Source organism: Orycteropus afer, unplaced genomic scaffold (assembly GCF_000298275.1).
Source record: "Orycteropus afer afer isolate SDZICR_OR568_19922 unplaced genomic scaffold, OryAfe1.0 scaffold00065, whole genome shotgun sequence".
Taxonomy (NCBI): Eukaryota; Metazoa; Chordata; class Mammalia; order Tubulidentata; family Orycteropodidae; genus Orycteropus; species Orycteropus afer.
The window spans coordinates 3267077-3278332 of NW_006921652.1; positions in this window are offsets into that span (position 1 = coordinate 3267077).

Below are 11256 nucleotides of genomic sequence, written 5' to 3' on the forward strand. Positions count from 1 at the left end.
AAACCAAATCAATTGACCTTTAAGCTGGTGAGAGGAGGTGGCTGGGATACTTTCTCTTTTGATACCATCTAGACCAATGGAGTAGATATGAGCAGTGATGAAATCAGAAGGACAGGTGGATGAATGAATTTTCACCAAACATATCAGGTAGTTAAAAAAAGGAGGAAAACTTCTGGAACCCTGAAGATGTTGCTTGGGTAGAATGCATTAGTGTTTGGAAATATAAACATGTTTCCTGTCATCTTTTTCTTTAAACTATGAAACATCAGTTGTTATTCCAGGATTCTTGGAAAGTTCTGTGACTACATCACCTTGGACTTCTTTTGATGCAGGGTAGTTTTAAGAAGAATGAACATCAATAAGTCTGTAAACAAGAAAGGCAGCATTGTTACATTCTTAGTAAACCCCAAATGTGTATCAGTAGCTCATTTAATCACAAGGTAGACTAAATGAACATTGTGATGATTCTAGTATAAGTACCACCACCAGTTGTCTTCAAGTCAATTCTGACTCATGGTGACCCTATGTGTATCAGAGTTGAACTGTGGTCTGTGATGTTTTCAATGCCTGATTTTTCTAAAGTAGATCACCAGGCATTCTTCCAAGGTACCTCTCGGTGGACACACTCCTCCACCATTTCAGTTAGCAGCAGTTATGGGTTGTGTTCCCCTAAAATACATATTGGGGGACACAATCCATAACAGCTGCTGAAATTGGGAGCTCTGGAGGTGCCAAAAGCATTTGACTGCTAACCAGAAGGCTGGCAGGTCAAACCCACCAGCCACTCCCCAGAAGGAAGACTGGTCAATCTACTTCCTCAGAGATACCACCTCAGAAACCCAAGGAGGGGTTGCTACCAGTAGAATGGACTGGATGGCAGTGAGTTTTTTCTTTTTTTAAAATATGTATTGTAATTCTTAACCTCTATGACTGTGTCTATAATCCCATTTGGGAATGGATTGTGTTTGTTATGTTAATGAGGCAGGATTAGTGTAACATGTGCCTTGTAGCAATTTCTTTTGTGATATAAAAGAGATCAAAGAAGCAAGGGAGAGAAGTAGTGATGGGGTAAGATAGATGCCAAGATACATGGAGATTTCTAAGGAACTAGGAAGCAGAAGCTGAAGAGACTAGGACTCTCCTCCAGAGTTGAGAGAGAGAGAGACAGCCTTTCCCTGGAGCTGACATTCTGAATTTGGACTTTTAGCTTCCTAAAATGTGAGAAAACAAATTTCTGTTTGTTAAAGCATCCACTCGTGGTATTTCTCTTATAGCAGCACTAGAGAACTAAGACAGCAGCCAAGAACATTAACACCTTGCTCCACTCAGGGCCTCTGACTCTGATATTTTGTTGTTATGTGCCGTCGAGTAAGACCTGACTCATAGCGACCCCTCCTTGGGTTTCCGAGGCAGTATCACTACAGAAGTAGATTGCCCCATCTAGTCATACCTTAATAATGGCTAGAAATTGGCAGCTATTCTACCTGCTGCAATCTTGCATTTAGTCTCTTTCAATAGGCATTAAAATTTAAGCTATTTAGTTATATAAAAATTATTTTCATGGAAAAGTTAAGCTATTTATACATTCGTATTAAAGGGATATTTTGCTTTTCCTGTAGAGATTTATCTTTACTTTCAAGATGAAACATGAAGTAAGCCATGAAAAGAGATGAGGAAAAGTAAAGGCAGAATGGCAGATCAGAAGAATTCCACTTTTAACATCTCGATCCAATGAGTCTGCAGTTAGGTGGGGATTGTCAACATAGCATTTGCCAAAGCCAAGAAAATTATTTTTTTTTTTCTTTTGGTGGAGGTAGGGATGTTAGGGGGAAGAAAAAGTTAGGAAGGAAATTTCTGTGCTGGAAACATCTAGTTGTTTCTGTGTGCTTATGAACAAATTAAAGAAAATTGATAGCGCTCTGAACATCCAGGTGAGCTCATTTGTGGAAAATCCCTGGCAGTCCTTTGCAGTGTTCTTTAAAGAGCTTGACTTATTGAAACAGGGTTGGTGATTTTTCTTTCTTTAATTCCTGGTAAATTGTAAAACAGGCTACAAAAGAAAGCATTTTCTGACTTTTTTCAATTTTATTGCTTGGAATCATATACTCCAACTGTGGAGATGCCTTGGGTGCCTACAGGAAATGACACTATCTTATGTTATCTAAGGAGGGCGTTGAAGAGTGTGGGTGGTATGCCATCATAGGAAGCAAAACTCAGAGAGAGAGATCACAGTGATGATTTGAATAAAAACCAGGAGCACCCACTTGGGTGCTTCAACATTACTGTATTTTCATCTCCATCGTGTTGTAAAGAGATGTTCTGTGCATCTCATTATGAAGCCCTAACCAAAGGTTGATTAGGTTTAAGAATACTTTAGTTAGAGTTCCTGGAAGGTACAAATTGTAAATGCACTTGGCTGCTAAGACAAAGGATGTAAATTCGAGTAGATACAGAGGTGCCTTGGAAGAAAGGCCTGTAGATGTACCTTTGAATAATCAGCCATTGAAAATCCCATGGAGCACAGTTCTGACACACATGAGGTTGTGATGAGTTGAAGTCAATTAGATGGCAACTGGTTAAGAGGCATCTCATCTCCCTTCTGGGGTGGTTTAGATCTTGTACCATTAACCTCATCCTGAGAGTGTAGCTAAAAGTGCAACCTCACAGGGATCCCTGAAAATTTCTTGGTAGCTTTTTGGGGGCTGTTAATGAGAACCACAAAATAACACTAAAGAAAGACCTGAACAAACATGACCGATGACTGCATCTGTTCTCATTGAAGTGAGTGTAAGACTTATGAGTCCAGTTTGAGGCTGCCTTGCTTAGCATCTAGCTTCTCATTAAACTTAGCTGCAGCCCTATTTACATAAAATGGGAGATAAAAACGGTTCCAAGAATGTGATGAAATGAACGTGCTATTCAAATGTTGATTTAATGGTGGCATCTGCCTAAAATCTAGCCCTGCCTGTGAGACCAGAGATCTTATGAGTACCTACACTTCCAAAATGTATGCTCAATTAAAGCACCTGTCCTCTAACTGTGTGTGTGTTTGTGTGCACGCATGTGTGTGCGCACACGTGCACCTGTGTTACTTTTTGATAAGCCTTTCTATGGGTGTGTGTTGTTACATTTCCACCAAGAGGGTTTCTCTGTGACTGCCTTAACACATATTTTTGTTAGTTGACCACAAAAGCTCTCCTTTTCAAGTATCACTGCATACTTGACATATTTTGAAACCTTCTAGAAAAAAGTCTTTGGCTCTGTGGCTCTAATTATGAACTAGGTAATTTGCTTGACTAGAACATCCCCCTAAGGCAAGGGAAAGAAAATGGAGAGTTGCTAACTGGGAACCAATTTAGTGGAGCAGCTATTCCTATAGACTTCTGACCTGGACTGCCTCAGGTGAAATGGCTTCCTGCAATCACCTCAGTTAGCCTCAGTGGAATGAAAGGCTTCAGGGAATGAGCAGTACCTGAGGCACCGTTGTCACAGTGGATAAACAGATGGACAATATCTGAACCACAGGCTGTCCCTGAAGCAATGCAGATCAAAAAGCAAAGCAAAGCTATACGTTTTAAAACTCAATGTTGTGATAAAAATGTATAACAAATCTGCCATTTGTATGTAACATCTGAGAACTCATCAGGGCTTGAGTTTACCTATAAATAAAGTAGCCATGAAAAACTGTCCACATAACACTAATCATAGGGGACACTCTTCCATTAAAGTTTCTTTCTTCATTAGCATAGTCACCAAAGTGCACCATTTGGCCTCTGGAGTAGTTAAAATTTCCTTTCTGTAGTTATAAACATGGAGGTTGTTGACGCTTAATACCTGAGAAGTGAAAAAGATCAAGAAAGAAATGGCAAAATCCTATGACAGAGATGAAAAATACCATGCTGGTGCTCACAACTCCAGGCTCAGCAAGAGCTTTTGAGTCATTCATCTTGCCTTTGATTTGTCTGCCTTTTCACTTCAAATAGGTTTACAGGTTTTTAGCTGAAACCAATTAAAGAGAGCGAATTGGCAGAGTTAGCACTTGTGGTGTTTATGGTGTGCATTGTATTGATTTATGCTGCTCAGTAGCTACAGTGAAAAGCAAACTCTAGAGAGAGGAAGAGAAACCTCATACTGGGGAGGCACGACAGTGCACAGGATTATTGCTTGGACAATAATGAATGACATCATAAACAAAACTGCTGACTATGAAAGATTAGGCAATAAAGATTTATTTATTTTAAGAAAGACAAATCAATGGATACAGTTTAATGATAAACAATTATGCAAGATGTTTAGCATCAATTAACAGTGAAGGCTACTTTCAGTTGAAGCACCAGAAGAGGAGGCAGGGAAGAGGAACACCTTTGTTGCTTACATTGTAGCTCCTTTAGGTTTAATATACTGATCAAAGCCCTAATTTGGCAGACCAAAGGGAATGAGTAAAAGGTGAATAGAAGTTATTGAGTAGTGAGACAAAGATAAAATTTTAAATATCTTACAATAATGAAACTAGCCAGTCAATCATGTAAGCCTGTCAGAGATTTGAGTGATACAATCAGGAAAATCAGGAAAAGCTTTTGGGGTAATATTCAAAAAAGAATAGTGAAGTAGAAACACAGGATGACCTCTGAACACCCTTCTTCCATTCCAGCTGTATAGGGCTTAGAATGCTCACTCTGATGTCCTTGGTCTTGAGTAGTTGTTGATGCATGCAATATCATCCCAGTTGGCAGGGACTAGAAGATAGCAAAGTATTTATATATGTGAACATGAGACTACATGACTCCATTTTGGTGTATCAGATTCCTAAAACTGCTATTACAAAATTCCACCAACTGGATGGCTTATAAGAACAGAAATTTATTGTCTACTAGTTCTGGAAGCCAAGAGTCAGAGATGAGGCTGTCAGCCTATTGATTCCTTCTGAGGGCTCTGAGAGAGAAACTTTTCCATGCCTCCCTCCTGGTTTCTGGAGGTTCCAGTCATTCCTTGATTTGCAGCTGAGCATCATATGGTGTCCTCTCTGTCTCTGAAGATCTTTTCCTTTTTTATGAGTGTACCAGTTCTGTCTCTGAAGATCTTTTTCCTTTTTTTTTTTTATGAGTGCACCAGTAATAGGAGCTCTGGTAGCATAGTGGCTAAGACACTTGCCTGCTAACCAGACAGCTGGCGGTTCAAACCCACCAGCCACTCCTCGGAAGGAAGGTTGGGCAATCCTACTTCCGTAGTGATATTGCCTCGGAAACCCAAGGAGGGGTCGCTATGAGTTGGGTTTGACTTGACGGCACATAACAACAACAACAACAACAACAACACCAGTAATGGAACATTAGGACTTACCTTATACAGTATGACTTCATGTTAATGTAACTGCAGTACAGTGAATTGCTTAATATGACCCTACTAGACATCATCCTCCATTTTGTGATGTATTGTAAATCCTAGTCTCTATGCCTGTTTAAGGAACTCTTGTGGCATAGTGCCTAAGGCATTTGACTGCTGGCCAGAAGGCTGGTGGTTCAAACCCACCAGCCACTCCTCTGATAGAAGATTGGACGATCTATTTCCATAGAGATACCGTTTCAGAAACCCAAGGAAGGGTCACTAGAAAGCCAAGGAGAGGTTGCTGGAAAGCCAAGGAGGAGTCACTATGAGTCAAATTGACTCTATGGCAGTGAGTTTGGTGACTCAAGTCACCACCCTTAGATTCCTTGAGGGTATATATAGGAATGTGCCAGGAAAGTTCACTCTCTTGCTACAGTTCTGTGTTTGGTTCATCATCTCACCCCTGGAATTGAGACAGCAGCTGTTATCTGACCTGTTGATTTGGGTTTGCCAAACTTTGCAACCACATGAGTTGGAAGAATACTCCAGATCTACCCACAGACCTGGGACTTGTCGGCCTGCTAGCCTCCACCACCTCCACATGAGCCATTTCCTTGGGAGTTTGTGAGTTCTGTAAGACATTATAGTGAACTATGGAACCTTAAGGCAGGAGAGAGATTATTGAGGGGAGGAAGCGAGGTTGATGTCAGAATGATGGAATGGCATGGCAGTTTGGAATAGCTGGACATTTGGGACATCTTTAACCTCCACCTCATAGGGACCGGCCTTGTGCTGATTTTCAAAAATAAATTATTCTAGCAGTAACTGATAATGTCTTCAAAGACCCTATTTCCAAACAAAGTCAAATTCCTAGGTACCGGAAGTTAGGACTTCAAACATATATTTTTGTGGGACACAATTCAATCCATAAGAGTTGGGTATGAGGGTGAGGAGCACTTTTGTTCTTAGCCATCTATAACACCCAAGCAAAAAACAAAACCCCCTGCCATCAAGTTGATTCTGACTCAATGTGACCCTAAAGGACATAGCAGAACTACCCCACAGAACTTCCAAGGTTATAAATTTGTACAGGAGCAGACTACCATATCTTTCTCTGTGGAGTGGCTGGTAGGTTCAAATTGCTGACCTTTCAGTTTGCATCTGAGTGCTTAATAACTGAGCCACCAAGACACCTCTCCATAGCACAGGCTTATGAAATCAGGAAAGGTAAAGAAAAAGCTCCCTTGACAAGTTTTATAGGTTCTTGGAGACAAGAAGCTTTGATTATTGCAGAAAAAAAAAAATGTTAAAGCAAGTAAATGAACACTTTGGTTTGGAAAATAACTCAGGCTGGATTTTCATGTAAGACTTCATGATTTAGTGTTAAACTTCTTAAAGACAGGTGGGTCAGGTGCAGCCTTGATTATTTGTAATGGTAATAATAATAATTATGAAGATATTAATATTCTTGCCTTGCCTTTATTTAATAATTTATCCTCTTTTTGTTTTAAGTGCCATAATACGTGCAGACTCTTCAATTATCAAAATAGTCCTGTGAGATTTTAAGTTAGAGATCATTACCCCCATCTGAAAGATGAAAAAATATCCCCAGGGAGATGAAATGATTTATTGTGGCAACAGATAAGGGGATGGGAAAAGGAACTAACAATTATGGAGGACTTAGGACTCACCAGATACTGAACTAGGATGTGTTATGCCTCAAATCATGTATCAATATTCCTGTGTTACAGAAGAGGAAGTAGGGCTAACACAAGAGGAGTAACTTGACCAGAGATCAGTAACAACTGAGATTTGAACCTTGGTCTCAAGCTCTGTCTACTCACCCACACTTTCTTTTGCTCTTGATCACAATGTCATTTTGTCAAAAAAGAAGATTCACTACAAGATTCAGGTCAAGTTGGAGAACTCAATGTTATCTGTTTACAATTCTGTTTTTATCCAGTTTAGACAAGCTCCCTTTCATTTTCCTTGTCCCTCCCTCCAAAAATTCCTTTTCCCACCTCCCTTAACACATAAAGAAAGTCTTATCCTCTTCTTGGCTCCCAAGAGCCATGACAATTTCCTTTGTCATAGAATCTGGAAGTAGGATGAGCATATAATTTATCATCTAAGTCAGGACACATTTGAAGTGAAAGAAAGCACTATTAGACAGCAGACATAAACTTGGATTGTCCAGGGCAAAATGGGAGGAATGGTCAACCTATTGCTGGCACCAAGCTGAGCAAGGATATACGTGTATACAATTTGGTAGCAACTATTATTATTCTCCCACTGTGCACCGGGCCTCTCAAGGGCAAGCTGTATTTTATTCTTCTATGTATCTGCCTTTCTTTTGCTGGTTTTGACATGTCACAGATATGCCGCAAATGTTTGCTAAATGTATGTATGAATATGATTTGAAGGCTTACCTGCTTTTCTTCTCTGGTTCTCCTTTTGTTAACCACTTTATTATAATCTCTGATTCCATCTCTATTCCCCTCTTTTCTTCAGGGTCCTTCATTCCATCCCAGTGATATCATTCCTCTTAGACACGAAAAACTTAATTTTCTTTCAGATTCCCTGCTTTGCTGGCCAAAGCCACACTAACCCAATAAAGTAAGTATAGCAAATTTATGTCTTGGAATTTGTAGGTTGGGTTGGTGGAACGAACCTAGTGAATTTGCTGGAGGAAAATTTGCCTAATACAGTGTATGAGGTTAAGGGAAAACACAGAAACAAAAACAAAAAACATCTGTTATGGATTGAATTGTCTCCTCCAAAAAAATTATGTTGCAGTCCTAACCCTTATACCTGTAAATATGACTGTTTGGAAATAGATGTCTTGTTTTGCTATGTTAATGAGTAAAAACAAGCAAACAAAGCTCATAGTGGAGTAAGGTGGATTTTGAATCTTATCTCATCTGAGTGGTGTCTTATAAAAAGAGAATAGATACAGACACGCACAGGGGAAAGACATTATGTGATGATGGAGATAGGTGCATCGATAACCCCAAGAATGACAAGATTTCCAGCAGCTACAAGAAGTTGGGTGGAATCCTTGGGTGGTGCAAATGGTTAAGTGCTGAACTGTTAACTGGAAGGTTGGCAGATCAAACCCAGAGGTACCTCAGAAGAAAGGCCTGATGATCTGCTTCAAAAAGTCACAGCCTTGAAAATCCTATGGAGCAGTTCAACTCTGCACACATGAGGTTATCAAGAGTTGGAACTGACTTAATAGCAACTAACAACAGCAATAACCAGAAGTTGAAGGAGATAAAGAACCTTTCTCTAGAGCCAAAGCCTTGGATTCAGATTTTTAGCCTGAGTTATAAGAAAATACATTTCTGTTCTTTAAAGCCACCCTCTTATGGTATTTTGTTACGTCAGCCCAAGGGAACTAAAAACACAGTCATATCAAATGGACAAGAATGACAGACTAGGAAGCTTGTGACAAAATTTTTTGAGATTATTGTAATTATATTTAGTGCACATATTACAAGAGAAAATAACAACTAAGTTCATTTAGAGCCTGATTGCAGAGTTGATAGTGATTCAGCCTTGATAACCCAAATATTTTTTTAACACCAAACTAACAAAATGAAATAAAGCATATTCTTACAACAAAGGACAAGTATAAGTAATTTTAAGTCTGACTAAGGCTAAATAAAGGGAGTTCTGGTAACATAGTGCCTAAGGCACGTGACTGCTAACCACGAGGCTGGCGGTTCAAACCCACCAGCCACTCCTGGGAAGGAAGATGGGACAATCTCCTTCCGTAGTGATACTGTCTCGGAAACCCAAGGAGGGGTGGCTATGAGTCAGGTCCGACTCGACGGCACATAACAACAACAATGACAAGGCTAAATAAAAAAGGAGCCATGGTAAAACAATGGTTAAATACTAAGCTATTAACTGAAAGATGAATAGTTCAAACCCACCAGGGGTTCTGTGGAAAAAAGACCTGACAGTCTGCTCTCCTATAAAGATTTTAACCTAGAAAACCCTATGGGCAGTTCTACTCTGTCATATAGGGTTGCTGTAAGTTGGAACCTACTCAATGGCAAATAACACCAATCTTACAAGAGCAAATTACTAGGTTTTTCTCCCACAGAGCAGCTGGTGGGTTCAAACCACTGACCTTTTGTGCCATCTCCCTCATTACTCTCTATCCCTTTTCCTTGCTTATTTTTTTTTGTAGCATCACTTAGTATCTCACATTATATTATATAGTTACCTGTTTACTTGATATTGTCTGTCACTAGAAGATAAGCTCAAGTATGCCAGGGACTTGTTCTGCCTTTTTTCACTATTGTATACCCAGTGCCTTCAATACCAAGTACCTGAATTACCTGAATTCCACCAATGAATCTTGGTTGAATTAATGAATTTCTTGTTTCATGTAGAAATAAGATTCCTCTGCGGTCACACGACCAAGACATTGGTCATTGGTTGTGATCCACAATATTATTCTGAGTAGTTGAATGTACCAGAGCCCTGGTAAGCTTGTATCTGTCAGGTTTTTGTTGCTAAAATAACTGACCCAAAATTTATTGGCTTAAAGCAACAATTATTTATTTGTTGTTGTTGTTGTTATGTGCTGTCAAGTCAGACCTGACTCATAGCGACCCCTCCTTGGGTTTCCGAGGCAGTATCATTACGGAAGTAGATTGCCCCATCTTCCTTCTGAGGAGTGACTGGTGGGTTTGAACCACCAGCCTTCTGGTTAGTAGTCAAGTGTGTTTTGGGTGGTGGTTTCAGCTAGCTGGTTCTTTTCATCTTGGCTGGGCTCACTTGTGCATCTGTGCTCAGCTTTGAATCAGCTAGATGACTCTGCTTCTGGGGTTGGCTGATTCTCACTGTGGTGATAGGGGTAACTGGGTCACGTGTCTCTTCTCATCTAACAACCATCCCAGGCTATTCACGGGCAGATGTGCAGGGTTTCAGTAGTGAGAGCAAAAAGTATAAGGCCTTTTAAGGCTGACTTCAAAACTGGTACACTTGATATTTATTGCTTTCTACGACCCTAAACCAAACCCACTGCCATCAAGTTGATTCCGACTCATAGAAACCTCCACTGGGTTTCCAAGGAGGTAAATCTTTATGGAAGTAGATGCCTCATCCTCCTTCTGCAGAGCAGTTGGTGGGTTTGAACAGCTAACCTTCTGGTTAGCAGTAACATGCCTTAGGTGACTGCTAAGCAAGTCATAATGGCACCCTAGCTTCAAGGGATGTTGATATAGACTTCACTTGTGAAAGGTACACACTGTAAAGCCAATTTCAAGAACCTAGATCTAAGCAAGAGAAGAGTCTGTTTTGGAATCTACCAACAAGCCTTCAGTGCTTTGGTTTGGTGAATCTGCTGATCCTGGACAAATGACTCTTCCCCAGAACATCATAAAACGGAGGCACTGAACATCCAGAGTTCGAATGCATATCTAGAAGCAATATCCTTATCTGCATATTCCAAAAGACTTCCTTATGGGGGAGAATTGATTGTCAGCCATCTCCTCTTCTTTCTCCCCACAACATTAATTACATTCCATGCTGCACATCTCTGCTGAGTTGTTTACCTTACCCCTCAATAAAAGGAGATGGTGTTTCAAAGTAAATAGGCCAATGCATGATAAAGAAGCTACAGATATTTAGAGACAATGTTTTCTAAATGCTTATAAGCTATATTTCACAATCTGTTACAGTCAACTGTGTAAGTAAACACAAGATCTGCAAGTCACCATCCCACAGCTCCAGTGCAGCACTTCCAATTACTCATTTTTAGCAGACAAGTCATCATTCAAAACTCTGTCCTCAGTCTTCCCGTTCTGTCTTTGGATTCTATCCAGCTAAACAAACCTAAAGTGTGAAACTTGTTTTTTATCTTACAAAAAGAAATAAGGTCAGTACTTTCATTATCAGGAGAAATGATTGTGTTGT